Source organism: Balaenoptera musculus, chromosome 1 (genome assembly GCF_009873245.2).
Source record: "Balaenoptera musculus isolate JJ_BM4_2016_0621 chromosome 1, mBalMus1.pri.v3, whole genome shotgun sequence".
In the NCBI taxonomy this organism is placed as follows: Eukaryota; Metazoa; Chordata; class Mammalia; order Artiodactyla; family Balaenopteridae; genus Balaenoptera; species Balaenoptera musculus.
Window position 1 is genome coordinate 111,846,360 of NC_045785.1, and position 21,260 is coordinate 111,867,619.

At 42.1% G+C, this 21,260-nt stretch overlaps 1 protein-coding gene across 4 annotated transcripts in view; it reads right to left on the minus strand.

The window, feature by feature from the left end:
* The window catches only part of GATAD2B (GATA zinc finger domain containing 2B), an 82,352-nt gene extending 64,473 nt beyond the window's left edge, over nucleotides 1-17,879 (minus strand). For all 4 annotated transcript variants that reach the window (XM_036856596.1, XM_036856579.1, XM_036856588.1 and 1 more), the window contains exon 1: nucleotides 17,739-17,879. The gene's annotated coding sequence lies outside the window, so the exon portion shown is untranslated. The remainder of the gene's footprint in view (nucleotides 1-17,738) is intronic.
* Nucleotides 17,880-21,260: the final 3,381 nt, after the last annotated feature.

A 21,260-nucleotide genomic window follows, 5' to 3' on the forward strand; every position in this document is an offset into this window, starting at 1 on the left:
ATGAAGTATCTTTCTTTTGATTTTGTTCAACCATTTAAAACCATAAAAAGCATTCATAACTTAGCTCATGGACTGGACAAAAACAAGCAGCAAGCAAAATATGGTCTACCGGCCCTTAGTTTTGCTGACTCCTGATCTATACCTCTCATTTACTTTTTTTTTTTTAATAAATTTATTTATTTTACTTTAGGCTGTGTTGGGTCTTTGTTGCTGTGCGCGGGCTCTCTCTAGTTGCGGCGAGCGGGGGGCTACTCCTCATTGCAGTATGCAGGCTTCTCAATGCAGTGGCTTCTCTTGTTGTGGAGCACTGGCTCTAGGTGCACGGGCTTCAGCGATTGGGGCACGTGCGCTCAGCAGTTGTGGCTCGTGGGATCTAGAGCACAGGCTCAGTGGTTGTGGGGCACGGGCTTAGTTGCTCCACGGCACGTGGGATCTTCCCAGACCAGGGATCGAACCTGTGTCCCCTGCATTGGCAGGCGGATTCTTAACCACTGCACCACCAGAGAAGTCCCCCTCTCATTTTCTTTTTTTCAATTTATTTATTTTATTTATTTATTTTTGGCTGCATTGGGTCTTCGTTGCTGCACACGGGCTTTCTCTAGTTTCGGTGAGTGGGGGCTACTCTTTGTTGCGCTGCGCGGGCTTCTCATTGCGGTGGCTTCTCTTGTTGCGGAGCACGGGCTCTAGGCACGTGGGCTTCAGTAGTTGTGGCTTGCGGGCTCTAGAGCGCAGGCTCAGCAGTTGTGGCGCACGGGTTTAGTTGCTCCCCGGCATGTGGGATCTTCCCGGACCAGGGCTCGAACCCATGTCCCCTGCATTGGCAGGCGGATTCTTAACCACTGCGCCACCAGGCAAGTCCTCTCATTTACTTTTATTAAACACTTCAAATTTACACAAAAGTGTAGAGAATAATATAACAACCATTTACTTATCACACTAACTTAAGAGATATAACGTTACAAATAAAACTGAAGCTAAGTATTCCAATCCTATTTCTCTCTTCCTTTCCCCAAAGGTAACCACTAGACTGAATTTGGTTTACCACTGCCATGGTATTTTTTTTGTTTTTTTGTTTGTTTTTTTTTTAGTACTTTTACTTTATGTGTGCAAGTATAGCTATATAAAACATTATATCATTTTGCAAGTTCAAAATTTTTATGGGATTATATCATATACATATGCATATCACTTTGCAACTTACTTTTTTAACGTTACCTTTGATAATTTACCCAGGTTGATACATGTAACTTGTTCATTCATCTTAAATGGTATACAGAATGCCAACTATGGGATATCACAATTTAGTTTTCCACTTCCTGTTCACTCAACAAATTAATTACATATTATATGGCAGGAATTGTTTTAGGTGCAAGGGCTACAACAGTGAATAAGGCAAAATTCTTCTCTCCATGGAGTTTACTCTGATAAGACACTAGCACTTTCTCTTTACTGACATTACCTCTTTCCAAGTGAAGTCTCAAAAGTGACCCTAACCTAATTTTATCCAAAGCATAAAAGAAAGTGAAGAAAAAAAAAGCCATCAATTTTATTTAGTAAATGGAAGAGAAATCCTTTCTCCTTCATTAAGGTTTGTTTAAAGATATTTCTTGCTAAGCTAAAAGAGATAAAAGAAAACTGCAGGAATAAATTTCACCCCAAATATCAAAATCATTAAGCTTTCGACATTTTAAAATTAGAACCCGGGGCTTCCCTGGTGGTGCAGTGATTAAGAATCTGCCTGCCAATGCAGGGGACAAGGGTTCGAGCCCTGGTCCGGGAAGATCCCACATGCGCGGAGCAACTAAACCCAAGAGTCACAACTACTGAGCCTGCGCTCTAGAGCCCGCGAGCCACAACTACTGACGCCTGTGCACCTAGAGCCCGTGCTGCACAACAAGAGAAGCCACCGCAATGAGAAGCCCACGCACCGCAACGAAGAGTAGCCCCTACTCACCGCAACTAGAGAAAGCCCGCACACAGCAAAGAAGACCCAACACAGCCAAAAATAAACAAATAAAGTAAATAAATTTATTAAAAAAAAAAAATTAGAACCCCATTCACAGTTGCCTGCATTTAGACTTACACTACAAACAGGGAGTACTGATGATAAGACATCTGAAGCTTCCAGTTTCTGTTCCTCTTCATTTCCCAAAACCAGTGTCAAGCAATAAGGAAGATAAAGATCAGCAGTGGATCTAAATCTTTTGGTCAACAGAAGGAAATATTATAGTAATCCAAAACTTAATAGAACTGATATTAACAGGCCTAGAAGACAAGTTTTGCTCCTTGGAAATAAAATGACAGACTTTCTGAGTAGGAATTAAACAAGACATCACCACCAACAATAATAAATTAATGAAACAGTCTCCAATGCTCTTTTAATTCCAAAGGAGATGGTAACTTTGAACACATCTCATACCCTTGAATTAGTCAAATTTCCTGTCACTGCTTAAGGATGTGTACGAAAACTAAGTTTGTTTCATTTTACTGCTGCCAGTAGGCCATGAATGTGGGATAAAATAAAGAATGTATGTAGGGTCATGGTACCACCAAAGGTAACGCCCTTCTCTGGGCAAGTGAAGGCCTACTAATAAGTTCTAGGTTCACTAAACAAAATTTAAATCTACTGAATAAAAAGAATCACCTTCACCCTAAAAGCAGAGAAATGCGATGAGGAAGAAGACAAATAACTGAACAATGAGCAGAAAACTAGTTGGAAAGGAAATGAGTCGTATAAGGCATTTGGTCTTATTTGTCTTAACATCCCCATTCCCTAAAAACCATATAACCCTGCTGATTTAGCAGTGTTTGGCTTTCTGCCTCTGCCTACTGGGAGTTTAACAAGAACTCCAGTAAGGAGTTTCCACGAGAGCAGTCAGCTGGGAACTGTATATGCTCCTTATTCCTGAAGTTGTCCTGATTTTAAAAGATTGTGGTGACAAGAAATCACCTTGTCGAAACTTTTACATTTACACTGACAATTGAGAGGTTTGAAGGACATTTCCAAAAAGTAAAATTTGCTTCTAAAATGCATACTCCTCTTCCCAACAACTGGCTACAGTTAACATGGCCAATAATCAAAATCCAAAGATATCTGCATTTAAGGAAGGAAATTCTAATAAAGTACAAAAGTGCTTCCAAAGGCACTTGAAGACAGTACTCATCATTGTCCAGCCACACTACTTCTCTCAAATTTAGATTTAAATTGAGTTGTTTTAGAAACTCTCATAGCCTGTTGGTGTGAATATATTAAATATAAATACAAATTATTGGAAGATAATTTAGTATCTAACAAAATTTTAAATGTGCATGCCCTTTGGTCTAGTAATTATATTTCTAGGAATTTTACCTACAGATATACTAAAATGTATAAAGATGTATGTAAGATGTTTCACTGGAACCCTGGTTATGACAGTATACCCACGCACTGGAAACACCCTAAATGTTCCTCAGAGGGGACAGATTAAGTACAAATTAAAGTATATCCATACAATGAAATATTGCACAGCCACTAAAACAATGACAAACATTGTGTAATACACACACACACACACACACACACACGAAGAGTACAGCATAATGCTCAAGAATTTGAGCGCAACAGTCAAACTTCCAGATTTTGTGTCCCAGCTCTTTTACTGACTAGGTATGTGACCTTAGGCAAATCACTTAAGCTCTCTGCGCCTCAGTTTTTTTTTAATCTGTAAAATGGGAATGATGACAGCATCTACCTTTAGAGTATTGTGAGGATTAAACAAGTTAATGTGAAGTGCTTAAAATAGTGCCTGCACATAGAAAAGCCCAGTAAATGTTAGTTATTATTAAAAACATATCCAAGGGAATTCCCTGGCGGTCCAGTGGTTAGGACTTGGAGCTTTCAGTGCCGTGGGCATGGGTTCGATCCCTGGTCGGGGAACTAAGATCCTGCAAGCCGCACAGTGCAGCCAAAAAAAACAAAAACAAAAACAAAAAAACCATATATCCAAGGTATTAAATGGACATGGGCAAACAATTACAATGGCTAAAACTAAAACAACAGAAGTTGGGATAGACAAAGATAGATGGAATAAAGAGAGGTTTTGAAAACAGAATTTTCAGGATTTGGTAAGCTTAACTCACACTCAGACCCAAGTTGTAAAAGGTGCTGATATGTTGTTCCTCCTACGTTGTTAGTTAATTTATAAATACATTGTATCTAGTATTGCAGTTATTTTAATACCTGTCTTCTCTTCTGCACTATGTATCCTCTTGAGGACTGAGGCTGTATCATTTATCTTTACATACTCTACAACACCTATGTGTATGTCTTTTACATAGTAGGTTTACGATAAACACCTAATACCTATGAATGTTCATATGAATATATGAATGGTCAGGCTTTTTCAGTTCCCCACAACCAGCCGATTTAAGTGGTTACAAAGTAAACAGAGCTCCATGGAAAAGAGACCCAAGTTTTCTCTTTATCTGAGTGATTAACCGTCATTTTCCTAAACCAAACCAGTCTAGGATAGAGAAAACCACCTGGGGTCTATACTCCAGGAATTGGAAAAATAACCCTGTTATCACTGATCAGAGCCTAGGATTTTCTGACGTAATTTGGGATTTAGGACCACTGATGAAATTACAAAAGAGATTTTATGAACTATGTAATCAGCATTCCTAAAATAAGTTTAATAACCTAGCAGTACTCAAATTATGTTTACTCAATGCTGACTAAGAGAATAATAGCAATGAAAGTTATTAAAGAGCAAGACTTGCAGGCAATAGGAAAGGTATACAGCCATAAAGTCGAATATTCTTTCCCAACGAAGTTCTGGTATCCATGAAAAGATTTTCACCCTTAAAATTTTCATTTAAAGAATAAGTAAATTCTCTACATATAGATTTGAAAAAAATCTCCTATATTATTAAATGAAAAAAAGCAAGACGTGGAAAACTATGCCATCTTTTGTATAAAAAGAAAAACTAAAAATAAATTCACATTTGCTTGCATATATATAAAAAACTCTGAAATGATAGAAAAGAAAGGAATAACAATGATGTGGGGCTTAAAACTAAGCAGGTGAGAAACAATGATGAAAAACTTTTCACTATGTATCTTGATTTTTTTTTTTAATTTGAACCAAACTTTTAACAATAAATAAAATGTTCCAACCATAACAAATTCATTTACAAGAACGAAAGCTATTTGGAGTAACCTTGTTTCTAATACCGTAGAGAAAAATACTGTGATCCAAGGAGCTAGGTGAAATTAAAACTCTCCATGATAGAAATCAGCTGCCATATTATAGTAACAGCATTCCATTCAGTTTAGTTTTATTTATACTGTTTGGCCCAAAATAAAAAAGGATGTGAACAGAAAAACCCAGTCTAAAATTCATATGGCATCTCAAGGGATCCCAAATAGCCAAAACAATCTTGAAAAAGAAGAGGAGTCAGAGGACTTACACCTCCTGATTTCAAAATTTACTACAAAGCTAGAGTAACTGAAACAGTGTGGTACTGGCATAAAGACAGACATACAGACGAATGGAACAGAACAGAGACTCCAGAAGTAAAGCCTTGCATATATGGTCAAATGATTATCAACAAGGGTGTCAAGACCATTCAATGGAGAAGGGACTGTCTTTTCAACAAATGGTGCTGGAAAAACTGGATATCCACATGCCAAAGAATAAAACTGGACCCTTACCTTAGAGCATATACAAACATTAACTCAAAATGGATCAAAGACCTAAACATAAGAACTAAAAGTATAAAACTCTTAGAAGGAAACAAAGGAGGAAAAAGCTTCATGACGTTGGCGTTGGCAAAAATTTCTTAATACAACACAAAAAACAGGCAACGAAAGAAAAAGTAAACTGGATCTCATCAAAATTAAAAATTTTGGGGACTTCCCTGGTGGTCCAGTGGTTGACTCCCTGGTGAGGGAACTAGATCCCGCATGCCACAACTGAAAGATTCCGCATGCCGCAACTAAGACCCAGTGCAGCCAAATAAATAAATAAATAATTTTTTAAAAAATTAAAAATTTTTGTGCATCAAAGGACATTATCAACAGAGTAAAAAAATAACCCACAAAATGGGAGAAAACATTTGCAAACCATATATCTGATACAGGATTAATATCTAGTATAAAGAACTCCTACCACTCAACAACAAGAAAACAAACAACCCAATTAAAAAATGGGCAAGGCCTTGAATAGACACTTCTCCACAGAAGATATACAAATGACCAATAAGCACATAAAAAGATGCTCAAAATCACTAATCATTAGAGAAATGCAAATCAAAACGATGAGATACCACTCCATAGCAATTAGGATGGCTTTTATAAAAACAAAAATTAAAAAAAAAAAGAAAGAAAATAGCAAGTGTTGGTAATAAGAACGTAGAGAAATTGGAATCCTTGTACATTGCTGATGGGAATGTAAATGATATAGTCACTGTAGAAAACAGTACGACAGTTCCTCAAAAAATTAAACATAGAATTGCCATATGATCCAGCAATTCCAATTCTGGGTATATACCCAGAAGAATTGAAAGCAGGGACTCAGATGTCTGTACACTCATGTTCACAGCAGCATCATTCACAATAGCCAAAAGGTGGAAACAACCGAAATGTCCGTTGACAAATAAACAAAACATGGTAAAGTGTGTGTATATATATACACACATGTATATATACACACACATACATGTATGTGTGTGTGTATATATATATATATATATATCATGGAATATTATTCAGCCTTACAAAGGAATGACATTCTGACACATGCTACAAAATGGATGAACCTTGAAGGCATTATGCTAAAACGAAATGAGCCAGACACAAAAGGACAAATATTGTATGATTCTACTTATGTGAAGTTCTTAGAGTAGTCAAATTTACAGAGACAGAAAGTAGAATAGTGGTTGCCAGGGGCTAAGGGGAGGAATAACAGGGAATTATTTTTTAATGGGTACAGAGTTACTATTTGCCAGGCAGAGAGAAGTTAAAGGTCTTACAACTAGTAAGCAGCAAAGTAGAAATTTGAACCTAGGACTCTCCAACTGCAGAGCTATACTTTTAAAAGTGACCAAAACTTATTCTAAATTAACCAAAGAAGGAAAGATTTCAACTAATTATGTAAAAATACCCCCAAGATTAGTACCAATACTAGACTATTTTCTCATATCCAGACACCAGAATTAAGTGTATGCACAACACTGAGAATGGTTAGTTCTGAAGGAGAACAAGAGCGAGTGCAAAGTTTTTCAGAATAACCAGCAAAACCTAATGCGACACTCTAGGCAACACATGAAAGATGTGCTAAGCAGCCCCAGTAACAACAAAATTAAAATGACCACTTTCAAAGGCTTATTCAGATAATTCTTAAAGCTGTAAAACAATGAGTAAAAATCTCACTGTTCTCCTCCAATACACCTCTGTACCATAAAAGTGCCCCTTATACAGTCATCTTCACACTCTCAACCAAACTGAACCTAGAAGACAGCAAAGAAGTCACACATAACTAGAGACACTTCTAAGTTTTATTTTTTGATACAACTTTATCATATTGTATTTTACTCCCTCCTGTGAATATTATCAGGTATTCAGTCAGCCAGAATAGAAGGTTTAATCTGGAAATAGAAACTGCTCAGATTCCAACCTTGGTTATACTCTTCTGTGACATCTACCACTCTGTCTTTGACAAAACTGGGAACCTACAATTTAATACCAGATATATATCAAGGCTTCGGTAGTATGAATGCAACAATCAAAACAGTTCATTACAGATGGTACTCCTTCGTGTACAGTAATTCATTAAATCTCAAAGAAATTTTTACACCACTATTTAAGCTAGAGACATCTTATTCCCTTGAACCCTCAAGGCTTTTCAAAGTTGCACTTGCCATTTTTAAGATGTTTCTGCCCACTGCAAGCAGAGCTGTAAAAGATCCTTTTCCAGTCACCCATATTCCTTGAAAGCTTTCAGTTTAATATTAATGCATTATACAGAACTCAACTGGGAAACAGCTCTCCAAGCAGAAGGTGAAGAGTTAAAAATGCAGGCTAATGAAAACTTAAGACTGAATCCTAGTGCAATAAGAGACCCATATTCTGGGCTTCCCTGGTGGCACAGTGGTTCAGAATCTGCCTGCCAATGCAGGGGACACACTGGTTGGAGACCTGGTTCGGGAAGATCCCACATGCCGCAGAGCAACTAAGCCCGTGCGCCACAACTACTGAGCCTGCGCTCTAGAGCCCGCAAGCCACAACTACTGAAGCCCGCGTGCCTAGAGCCTGTGCTCCGCAACGAGAGAAGCCACTGAAACGAGAAGCCCGCACACTGCAACGAAGAGTAGCCCCCGCTCGCTGCAACTAGAGAAAGCCCGCGCGCAGCAACGAAGACCCAACGCAGCCAAAATTAATAAATAAATAAAATAAATAAATTTATATATTAAAAAAAGAGAGACCCATATTCTAGTTTCCATTCACTTGGCAGAAAATATCTGGATTTAATATACTCTTAAGAAAGCAAAACTTTCAAATTCACAATGCACTCAGACAAGGAACTCAGCAAGCATTCTTTACTAACTGAATTATAAAATGAGAAAAGAAGAGCATTAGAGTAACATAATAATTATTCATGGACACTACTACATGAGAAGAGTGTCATGCTACTCACATCAGATTTCCATAGAATCTAATATAGGGTCTTCTAGCCAACCTGTCCAGAGCAGTAACAATACACATGACCAACTGCTTCAATCCATTTGATAGCAACAATCAATCTAGCCATATAAATGTTAAAGAGTGGTTAGAAAAGTGCCCCTCCCTCCAAAATATGTTATCCTATTGGGGAAATATTTTCAACATTTTTCACTGGCAGCTCAACCTATTTAGTGTTCAACACCATTCAGGTAACCTTTATGCCTTTAAACAACACAGGACAAATTTCTCAAAGTTTTGTTTTAATTTCAAGACTAATGTATCATCTTTAAAGGACTGAAAAAAATCAAAGGTATTGTTCCTTCTTGCCTCTGATCCCCAGGTCTGTCTGCATGATTCACAGAAGAGAAAGAATGGGGGGCTTTACAGATTCCTTAGTGTGATACTACCATCTTTACAGAAAGGAAGGGTTTCTTGCTCCTGGCTCAAGGGATTCTGCTCACTCACAAAGCTGAAACCTTACTCTCCTGCTTCCTAGAACGTCAGATGAAAGAAGGTGGGGGCAGCAGCTCAGTAACAGTTATCCTCCTGAGAACTCATTGAAGGTGAGGGCCAAGCTGGATGAGCTGTGCCATTTGCCTTAGAAAATTCATAAGGAAAAAAACTGCAGCCTCCGAACCAGTGAAGTTTCTAAAATATATGTAGTCTAATGCCACCATACTAGTTCTCTGAAAAACCAGCACACGAAAGCAGTCAATTCCCTCATTCAAGAGTGACAACCCTTAAAAAAAAACAACAACAACCCATGAAGAACTACAGGGAAGCAGAATATCAAGGTGCAGTACTGTCTTCTCGAAGAGATGCTCTTTCATGGTCAAATAATTTCCAGAAGCTTTGCATCCTTTAGCCTTTCTTTTACCACTCCTAATACACAGTGTATATTTAGACACGCAAGGCTCTGGGATATTATGTTGTAAAGAAATCTGCCTTAACGCAGAATTTTTCAAAACCCTATTTGACCACATTATATTTTCATATAAGACCTATTAATATTGAGGAAAACTATCTTTCTTTTGTTTGTTTTGTTTTTGTAAAGGCAAAACAAAACTCTATGAGAAGCGTTAGGAGAATGGTAAGATCACAACTTTTGGAGTCAGGCAGAGTTGTTCAAATACTGGATTCACCACTTTCATTAATTTTTGAGATTCTAGCAAAATGACAACCTCCCTGGGAATTGAGTTTTCTCATCTGTAAAATGATCATAATATCTCCCTCACAGAGTTACTGTAAGAATTTAAATAGCATGATAAAGCCTTACACAAAGAAAGTGCTCAACAAATGAGTTTATATTTACATTTTTAAAATTCCCTTCAGGGACTTCCCTGGTGGCGCAGTGGTTAAGAATCTGCCTGCCAATGCAGGGCCCACGGTTCGAGCCCTGGTCCAGGAAGATCTCACATGCCGCAGAGCAACTAAGCCCATGAGCCACAACTACTGAGCCTGAGCTCTAGAGCCCACGAGCCACAACTACTGAGCCCGTGTGCCACAACTGCTGAAGCCGGCACGCCTAGGGCCCGTGCTCTGCAACAAGAGAAGCCACCGCAATGAGAAGCCCGTGCACTGCAATGAACAGTAGCCCCCGCTCGCTGCAACTAGAGAAAGCCCCTGTGCAACAAACACCCAACGCAGTCAAAAATAAATAAATTAATTAAATAAATAAATAATAAAAATTCCCTTCGAGTTCCAAAAGTTGCAAAAATGCAATTTTTTAAAATCTGAGGGAAAAATTACAGAATCCATGACTGAAATACTCCCTGAGAAGTGTAATTTCTCAGGATTTTGCAAACTTTTTAATCCACTGGACTACTGACAAAGCCTTTAAATTTGCCACATTTAAGATGATATAGGGGGACTTGCCTGGTGGCACAGTGCATAAGACTGTGCGCTCCCAATGCAGGATGCCCGGGTTCAATCTCTGGTCAGGGAACTAGATCCCACATGCATGCCACAACTGAGAGTTCGAGTGCCACAACTAAGGAGCTGGCGAGCCACAACTAAGGAGACCGCCTGCCGCAACCAGGACCCGGTGCAACCAAATAAATAGTATTTAAAAAAAAAAAAAAGAATGATATACAGGAACACACTACATCTACTGATAAAAATGGATATGAACAAACACATGTTGTAGAAGAGTATTTATGGTTTCAGTGATAAAAAGGGCCTTACATGAATATAAACAAGAAAAAATGAGTTGTGAGAAAAGCTCAGCTTGTGTCAGCACATAATAACTAACAACTGTACAATGTTTTAGCTTATAAAACATCTTTACATGCATAATCTCATTTGACTGACAAAGAGACCTAGTGAAACAGATAAAGCAGCTACTGATCCTCATTTCTACGCTGAGAAAACTATGGTTTGGAGACTTCAAGTGACTCAACCAAGGTCACACAGATGATAAATAGAACCAAGACTCCAAACTTGTTCTTCTGCTCCCAGAACATAACAAATAGGGCATCTTCTAAATGTACACAGCATTTTCTCAACCCACAGAATTATTCATATTTTAAAACACTTTTTGGGTGACAGGCACCATGCTAGGCACTGGAGACACAAAAGTAAAAAGACATGGTATCTCTTTATTTCAGAATGTTGTCAGACCATTGTGGGGAGACAAGCAATATTTATAAATTAGAGTGAGATCAAAGAAGAAAGTTTATCTAAGTCTCTTCGGGCAAGTAAAGGAAGGCTTACCAGAGACAGCAGCATTTGAGATGAAATTTGGAAGCTGATCTGGGAACTAAAAGAACTGTATTTGCAGGACTTCCCTGGTGGCACAGTGGTTGGGAGTCCGCCTGCCAATGCAGGGGACACGGGTTTGAGCCCTGGTCCGGGAAGATCCCACATGCCACAGAGCAACTAAGCCCATGCACCACAGCTGCTGAGCCTGCTCTCTAGAGCGTGCAAGCCACAACTACTGAGCCCGTGTGCCAAGAGCCCGTGCTCTGCAACAAGAGAAGCCACCACAATGAGCAACCCACACACCGCAACGAAGAGTAGCCCCCACTCACCGCAACTAGAGAAAGCCCGCACACAGCAATGAAGACCCAACGCAGCCAAAAATAAATTAATTAATAAATTAAAAAAAAAAAAAGAACTGTATTTGCTCATGTATAAACTGTAAAGGGAGGAAAGTAAGGCTGGATAGAAAAACAAAGGTCAAGATTTACAAAGGGGCTTTGATATTATGCAGAGTACCTTTAAATGATTGGAAACTATTGAATACCTTTGAGAAGGGGAAGTAGAATAATCAGATCTCCATTAGACTATTTTGAAGAGAATATGATTGAGAGTTTAAAAGGAAACAAGACTAAAAACAAACAGAACTGTAAGAGATCATGGCAATATTCCAAATAAGAGTTGCTGTGGTCCTGAATTAGGAGACCCGCAATGGAGATACAGAAAAAAGGTATAGATTCAGAAATATTTGGAAAGTAACGGATAAGGGAGAGAGAGAGAATTGACAATGATGCTCTCATTTCTGGCTTAGGTGACTCAATGAATCACAAAAGGGGAATAGATGATGAAAACGTTGAGCTTGAGGTACCAATGGAATACAGAGATGGATACGTCCAGCACAAAGTAGACAACTGGAAACAGAGCGCTGGAGTTTAGGAAATGTGATAATATATGTGAATATATATGAAGATTTTTTTCCATAATCAAGTATTATTTACCATTTCAATGGGAAGGCAATCATTTTACCATTATTTGTATAATGCTTCAAAGTTCAAAAAACATTTTAATATCCTGTATCATGCTTACCACATTTCATAGTTTTGTTATAAACAAATACGAGGTTAGGAAAAATTATTATTCCTATTTGATCAAGAAATAGTTATTGAGTATTAACTATATGCCAAACACTGCACTAGGCATTAAACAAAACACCAAAGTAAATCCATGCCTTCATAGACCTTCCATCATACCAGGGGAATCAATAAGCAATAAACGTAACAAATAAGTACGTTAGAAAGCTGTAAGTGCTATATGAAAAAGAAAGAACAGAGAAGGATTACCAGTGAGGAGTGGAAGTTGAAGGTGAAATTTTAAATAGGGGTAGGATAAAGTCTCATTGAAAAGGTGCCTTTTAACAAAGGCTTGATTGAAGAAGGTAAGAAAATTAGTCATTTGTATTATCTCTGTGGAAAAAACTAGCTATTTCCCACTAGAGGGAATAACTAGTGCAAAGGTCCTGAGATAAAGAGTGTGGCTGATGCACTTAAGGAACAAGTCAACGTGGCTGGAATGGAGTGAGCAAAAGGGAGGATGACAGGAGATCAAAAAGAGAAGAGTAGGGAGAGGCAGATCACGTAAGACCTTAGAGCCCACTGTAAAGACTGGCTTTTACTGTGCAAGAAACGGGAGTTCAAAAATTTGGAGGCTTGGGAATTCCCTGGCGGTCCGGTGGTTAGGACTCCGTGCTTTCACTGCTGAGGGCCTGGGTTCGATCCCACAAGCCACGCGGCCAAAAAAAAAAAAATTTAGGAGGCTTACCCAAAATCCTGTATCTAATAAATGGTAAAGCTAGGATTTGACCCGGGATTTCTAGACTCTCTACGCTTGTGTTCTGTTATTCCAATTTGCCACTTATTAGCCCACAAACTCCCTCCAAGGAAGTGTGAATTTAAATATCCTCAAAAAGCTAACTTTATAAATACCTTCTAGGTTAGACATGCACAACCTCTCCAATTAACACTTCTAATCCCTCACAACCATAATGAGAATTTACTAATCTTAAAGTCTAATCTAAATCCTAATATTCCAGCCTATTTCTGGGGAGATTACAAACTCCACCTTCCCCGTAAATGAGACAAGATCAAGAAAGCTTTATTAGGAGGCTTAAAGCATGACTTTCAGGTTCAAGTAACGATAACCTGAATTACTTTTAAAAATGTATACTAGCCAGATGTGAAAAAAAAACAAGAGAATGGCTCAGGAATGCCAAAGTTTTGTCATTTTCCTTAATAGTTTTAATAACAATTAAGTTCACATGTAGTCAAAGAAGCTTCTACAATTATGACGACTCTTTGAGGTCTGGGATTTGACCATTTCATACCTCAAAATTAACAAAATATGTGTCCTCATTCATCTGTTGCTTTTGGTACTACAACCCAGAACTCTTGATAGCGTCTTGCCAGTTGATGGCAACTTACGGCAAAGACCAGAGGATTTTGAGGGAAACATCAAACATTACTGAGTAACCATCTAGAAGTATATCAGACTGGTTAAGCCCTTAATGATCCTAGGTCACTCCTTTCCTACTGAATAAACTCAAACTGTATAGGGATATTTCATATATCCATAAAAGAAAAGGTAAAAGATGGAACATGAAGAGGGAGCATTTCAAATCAAATCTACTCTTCAGAGGCTTTCATCACTACTACGCAAATATAGGAGGCTCTCTGCTTCATGGACTCTGGAGCCACCAAAATCCCCAACCAGTCCCTACAGAAAAAACGTCACAGGGATTACTAAAGATAAAACAAACTATATGGCTAATAGAAGCTTTCCCCCACAAAGCCAGTTCTTTTCAACAGAAACTGAACTTCCTTATGTATCCTTTCTCAGGCTTAGCCAATGCAAGAGAACTGCAACTTTGTGTGGCACTGCCTGACAGGCTAGATTTTTCCTGAGCAAGAGGTGAACAGCTTTATGCCAGGACTAGATTTATAGTCAATCTGACTGTCTTTTCTTTTCTTCCCCTCTAAACTGTCTCAGAAAATGCCTGGCTATTGTGCCTTAATATGTAATGAAGCAGAGCTTTAAGTACTGCAAGTGGTCTGGAGAAGAAAGTCCCTCAGTTCCAGTATGGCTCAAATCATGATTTCTCTAGCAATTGTTTTAATCAACCAAAGCTGGTTTGGCTTTTCTCAATGAACTAAATGAGCATCCTGAGCTGAGTGCAGAGGGGCTACTTGTCAGCATGACTCCCAACGAGGTGGCTAACATGGAATATGCTCCTGAGTCTAGAAACCAGGACAGCACAGCTGCTGTTCCCCTAAATACGCACCTTCAGCTTGATGGGTGGGGGAGGTAAGGAAGGAAGGAAGAATCAGTAAATTGAAACAAGAGGGACATCCCTGGTGGCGCAGTGGTTAAGAATCCGCCTGCCGATGCAGGGAACACGGGCTCGAGCCCTGGTCCAGGAAGATCCCACATGCCTCGGAGCAACTACACCCGTGCACCACAACTACTGAGCCTGCACTCTAGAGCCCACGTGCCACAACTACTGAAGCCCACGTGCCTAGAGCCTGTGCTCCGCAACAAGAGAAGCCACCGCAATGAGAAGCCTGCGCACTGCAACAAAGAGTAGCCCCGGCTCTCTGCAACTAGAGAAAGCCCGCACACAGCAAGGAAGACCCAACACAGCCAAAAATAAATAAAATTAAATTAGAATAACAACAGGCCTAGTTTACATACAACATACAAGATAAGGCTTAATCCAGAGGTCCCAGCAGAAGATTAGGATACTATTATTGACACACTGACTCTTCCACACTGCTGTTCTCTAAACAAAACCCAACCTGGAGATCTGGCCAGGCCCAGGCGGGGTGGGGGGGGGGGGAAGGTGGGGGCGGTGGGTGGTAAGGAGAGACATTAGTCCAAAAAAGGGGAGGCAGGCAGCACACAGACTTTTGAATGTACTTTAAGACTATGAAATTCAGAACAGAATTCTCACGTTTCCCTTCCCCACCACCCTACGGCCTTACGCTAAACACAGCAGTAAAAGTTACTGCCATAACTTACATCTGAAGTGCTGATCAGGGAACCTGGTTAACGTTGTTCCTAGACAAGTATTTGAATGTAGCCTCTATTCAGACCCTACTGGGACTGCCTCTAAACAGGAAGTTAACAGACATCACACATAGGCAGGGAAGGCAAACCACAGTGTCATAAAGATGGATGCTGCTGTCAGCTACTCATCACTCTCACCTCATCGAAAGTGTTCTCAAGTCAGGAATAGGCAGGACAAAAGTCCATAAGCCTCACCTCTTCTCAAACCGGGTCACTCAGCCTAAAGGTCCAGCCTTCTGATTCCTGCTAATTAACACTTATCTACTTCATTCCTTACCGTGATGACTACCACTGCCACTAGGCTAAAAAACTATATTCCTCTTAAAACGGAACACAGTACTACCAAATCAGTACTCCCATTAACTCGTTATTTATACAGCCCATCTGCTTAAAAAGCCCAAGGAAAGACTATTCTTGACACAGCCCATTCCAAAACAGTCAGAGACTGAATATCAGTCACAAAAAAGCAGCACCATTTCCAACAGGTGTGGGCCTTCCCTCAAAGTATATTAAGCCTGTCCATAGCACCACCTTTACCAGCTCCAGCAGTAGCCTCTTCCCCAACCAAGCACCAACAGAAATGCTACTCCAGGACAATACTCTACCGAGACTGCTCCAAGACCAAAAATATGAATCCAAATGGTTATCTCAAGGAAGAGTTTAAGTCAGTGTATCAAAGAAGGAGCATTAAAGTTAGCACTAAACTCCCAAATAGGATAATCTCCAACATACAGACAACAACATATAGACAGCACGCTGCTGCAAGAAAACAATCAGAAGTCATCTGTACTGGGACGGAGACTGGATGGCTGGAGGACACAGGTGAGAAAGAGAGAGACTTCTTTTCACTTTGAATCACATGCATGCATTGTCTTTTTAAAAAATAATTTTGAGAGAAAAATGTTTTAAAAACTCAAAAGCATCAGCTCTTCTCCCAACATAGATCTGTTAAACCGGCTTTTACTCCAGATGCTGCAAGTTCAAATCTCTCTTTCAGTCTGGCCTGAAAGCACTGCTCTTTTCCTTTGCTGAAACACACTACGTTAAGCATCTCCCAGCTCCTTCACACGCACACAAAAGCCCTCTAAATAATCATTTATCAGAAATGAGAAAACTGGTTCTTGGAAGGCTACCTGATTCTCCAGATGACAGCAGCAGAAGAGGCTGATAGCTAGCTCAGTTAGCATCCACATGCCACCCACCCACCATCAATGCCTCCATCTCCACTTCAGTGCCAGCCCTATGAACTAACACCTTGTGTGTGGAGGGAAGTTGATGCTAGGGAAGAATCCAAAGAGGCTACCATACCTTTATGAAGGGGGAAAGTGCCTGGGCCGGCGAATGGCACCGAAAGCTCTGCACTCATAGGAGTGGCTAGCTCCTTGGTGTAATTGAGAGCTGGGAGGCAAAAAGTACTCTAAGTCCGGATTTGGTTTAGGAAAAGGTAAGTTCTAGTTCCATCGAACCTCAGGCACTGAACTGGGATACAGATCCAGTGGGTCCCAGGAGCCCAGCTGAAGAAAGGGGTAGTTTAGTCCCTAGAGAAGACAAGTACCCACACAGGCTTAGACAATTCCCTTCTAAGGGAGGACGAGGGAACGGTAAACGATGAAATAAAGGAGTAAAGGTTCTGCGTTCCAGATCCCTTCGCCTAAAGAAAGGTAATCATCCCGTGCTTCCTTCACCCTTAAGGATCCCCCATTTGTCCCAACCGCCAGCAAACACAAGACTGAGAGCAGGGAGCGGCCCCCGCACCCTGAGGGCACCACTGGGGGTGGAGAGAGTTAAGGGGGGGCGCGCTAGAGAGGAAGGAGGGGAGCATGGCGGGCCTGAGGCAGTGAGTGAAAGCGGGGAAGGCGGGGGAAACGGGGCGCGAGGGAGGGGAGAAAGAGTAAAAGGAGAAGAAATGAAGGGACACGAGCTGGGGGCGCGCGAGGCCGAAGTGAAAGACCGGGGCGCGCGCGCGGAGCGGGGGGAGGGGATGAGGTGAAGGGGGAGCGCGAGGCGGGGGCGCGCGGTGCCGGGGTGGGGGGAGGGGGACGCAAGGCGGGGGCGCGCGGGCGGGCGTCGGCTCGCGGGCGCTTCCCCTCCCCCCGCCCCTCCACCTTTCCCTTCCCCCACCTCCGCCACCACCGCCTCCTCCCAGCCTCCCTCCCTTCCTCGCTCCTCACCGCCCCCGGGCGGGCGGGCGGCCAGGCTGGCCTAGGCCAAAGCTCCTCACCTGGCGGTGGCGGTGTAACTCCCGGCTAGCTCGCCTCCTCAGGCGGCGGCGGCGGCGTCGAAAAAGGAAGAGGCGACGGCACAGTAGGTTCCGGACCCCGCTGACGGGACCGGGGGCGGGGGTGGGAGAGGGGGGCGGGCCGGACCCGGGCGGGCGGGCGGAGCAGACACTGCGGTACAGACGGGGGCAGCGGCGGCGGCGGCGGCTGCACCGGCGGCGGCGGCACCACACAAACAAGGACGCTGATTGGGCAGCTGCCAAGCGCCTCGACTCCGCCTTCCCCACACGCCACGACGCCCATTGGGCGACCTGAGCCGGCCTCCCCGCCCTCCTCTTCTCGACCACACCAATAGAAGACGGGATGCCGGGGCTACACCCCACCCTTGAAGAGTGAGTGGCTGGAGAAGTGATGATTGGCGTACTTAAGATCCAATCGTAAACGGAGGAGGGGGATGGTCTAGCGGGGGCGCGTTAATGGGTACCTCGGCCAGTCCCAGACACATCCGGGTCTTCAGCAGCCCATTAAGTGTCGGGGGTCAAAAAATCGCTTCAGGCTGCAACTTTACCTTAGAGACGTTTTGGTCCCCAGGCAGCCGCCGTACCCCAGTATCCCAAAACCGGGATTCCCCTTTGGCCTGCTCTCGTTCTTCCAATTCTAAAGATGGAGACTGGCGAACAGCGCTGGGCTCTGTGTTGGGTGGTGTTTCATCGCGACAGAATCCAGAAATTTCACGATAGAAGTAGCTTGAGGCGCTCGGGCCTTGCAGTCTATTTGGGGCGTGGCCTGTCTCCGTCTGCCAAAGGCCTTGAGCTTCCTGGTCTTCATTGTATCCCAGCACGGCCCTGTCGTGACTGAACCACGACAGGAGAAAAAAAGGCAGCTAGCCAAATTGCTGAGAAATTACGCCGTGCAGAGCCCTCGCAGCTCCTTCCCTCGGGATCTCTTGGTCTGGTCAGGTTCACAGTGAGGGAAACAGCCTCCCACTCCACCGACTCCACCTAACTCAAGGCCCAACTCCTGCTAGCCTCCCTACTTCCCCAAAGCAGTTAGGCCCACCTAAACTCTCAGCGTTTCTCGAGCACTTACCACAAGTATTGTTCTTGAGCATCTGAGGATAGGGACCAATTATCAGAGTCAGTGTGTTGAAGGAATAATAATAGCTAACGTTTTGGGAAAAGAGACTGAGGCACTGTTCTATATATGCATCCTTATTTATTCTTTTAAGAGCTATGCGTGGGTTATTTTATTTATTCCTCATAACTCTGTGGGGTAGATGCTGTTATCCCCATTTTACAGATGAGGAAAATGAGGTACAGATCAAATGACTTGCCCAAAGTTACACATGGTAAGTGGCAGAGCTGAAATTTGAATCCAGGTAGATCAAGAAACAGGTTCAGAGAGGCTAAGGAACTTGAAAAGGTCAGACAGCTGATTAGTGACTAAGCAGTGGTTTGAACCCAGAAATAACTGGTTCCAGAAGCACTAGAATGTGTTTTTCGAATCATTTAGAAGTCATGCTGTGCAATAGAAATGAAACTAATGAAGGACATGTCCACAAAAATACAGGTGGGCCCCCGAACACACACACGTGCAGAGGCATGCCCCAATTCTAAAGTGGGTAAAACACCTTCTCTTTCCAAGAACATGGTCTCTGGAGTCCAACTGTCTGGGTTTGGATCTCTTACCGGTTGTGTGATTTGGGTGCAAGTTACTTAACCTCTAGTCTCTATGCCCTAGTTTCCCTATCTTTAACATGGGAATGCTTGATGAGTACCTTAGTTCATAGGGTAATGGTGAGGATTATAAAATATACATTTTAAATGTTCAGAGGGGTACTTCCCTGGTGGCGCAGGGTAAGACTCCACGCTCCCAATGCAGGGGGCCTGGGTTCGATCCCTGGTCAGGGAACTAGATCCCCCGTGCATGCTGCAACTAAGAGTTCGCATGCCACAACTAAGGAGCCCGCGAGTCGCAACTAAGGAGCCCATGTGCTGCAACTAAGGAGCCCGCCTGCTGCAACTAAGACCTGCAAATAAATAAATATTTTTAAAAACAAAAGCTCAGGATAGTGCTAAGCACATAGTAAGTACTCGGTAAACATAATATTAACTATTATGAGAATTTTCCTCACTTTTCCAACAATTCCACCCTCTTAGTTCAAAATTCAGCTTCGATTGGTATTCTACCTGTAGTACCTGTCTTATACCACACTGAAAATTATGTCATTTTAATTCCTTCACTGGCTTGGTTATTTCACACACGATACAAGACCTATTATGTGACTAGACACTCTTCTATGTGCTGGGGATATACAGTAAATAGGACAAAGTCACTGCCCTCATGGAAGGTACAGCCCTCTTTCCCTAACCTGCTGCTTTGTCCATTATCAGTTCAGTGCACTCTCTGCTGTCTGAAGGGCCATTCTTCAAGGGCTGCAAGGATATGAGAAACACAGTGGTGGAAGATACCAGCCTGAGGAAGATACTAGTGAGGCCTGAGAAAATGCCTTTCAGCAAAATTAAAATCAGGCCGTGGAGGGGGAACTTTCAATCTGGAGCAATCAAGCTCCAAGAAAGACAGATAAGCAAGGCCACTGGTGTAGTGGACATGACTTGGCCCTATGCAGGCTCTATTTGTTCGTTTTCTTTTTGGGGCTAACATTTATTGAGTGTGCTTAGCACTTTATGTAGATTATATAATTAATCTTTGAACAACCTCCCCAATTTTCAGATGAGGAAAAACTGAGGCACAGCAGTTAAGTAACTTGTCTGATGTAATAAAATTAGTAAGTGCCAGAGACAAGATTTAACTAAAATTTGTCATACTCGAACCTACACGCTCTGAAGTCAGGGAAGAGAAATGGGGCCAGGTAATTTGGACTTATCCTGCCCCTCATACAGCTCCCTAAGCCACAGGACAGAGATGTCAGATGCTGTGGTGAGTACTTTGCTATTGGAATCCCCAGACACTCTCGCGGTTAAAGAATTCTGTAGTTCCACCCACCTGACTATAGGCCTGTTGAAAAATGAGAAGCACAAGCTGGGAGGCAGAGTCATCATTATCATTTGTGAAGCAAGGGGCACTCTAGACCAGGAAGACTGTATGCTCTATTAAGGTAGGGACTGAGCCCCCAAATTCTCTCTATAATTCCAGACGGTTCAGTGCACAGCTGGGCATGCTACACTCAACAGAAACATGTTTTCAGGAAGGAAGTCACTCAACTTTGCAGAAGGTTGTTGGGGATGATACAGGGAAAGTTTGATTCTAGGGAGTGAGGTCTGATCAGAACCTGGGGTGACATGAGGGTTCCCCTCTGAAGAAGGCATCTCCTAGTCTCTGGCAAAAACAGATGGCATTTCCTAAGCCCCTCCTTTGCAGCTCCTTTAGGACACTGCTCAAGTTAGGATGGGGACGCATCCTCTGGCTTGAAGGTCCCAGAATTCAGTAGTAGTATGGCTCTCTTCATCCACCAATATCCACCCCCAGGAATTTGCACTAGAGGCTCATGTAAGTTATTTCCT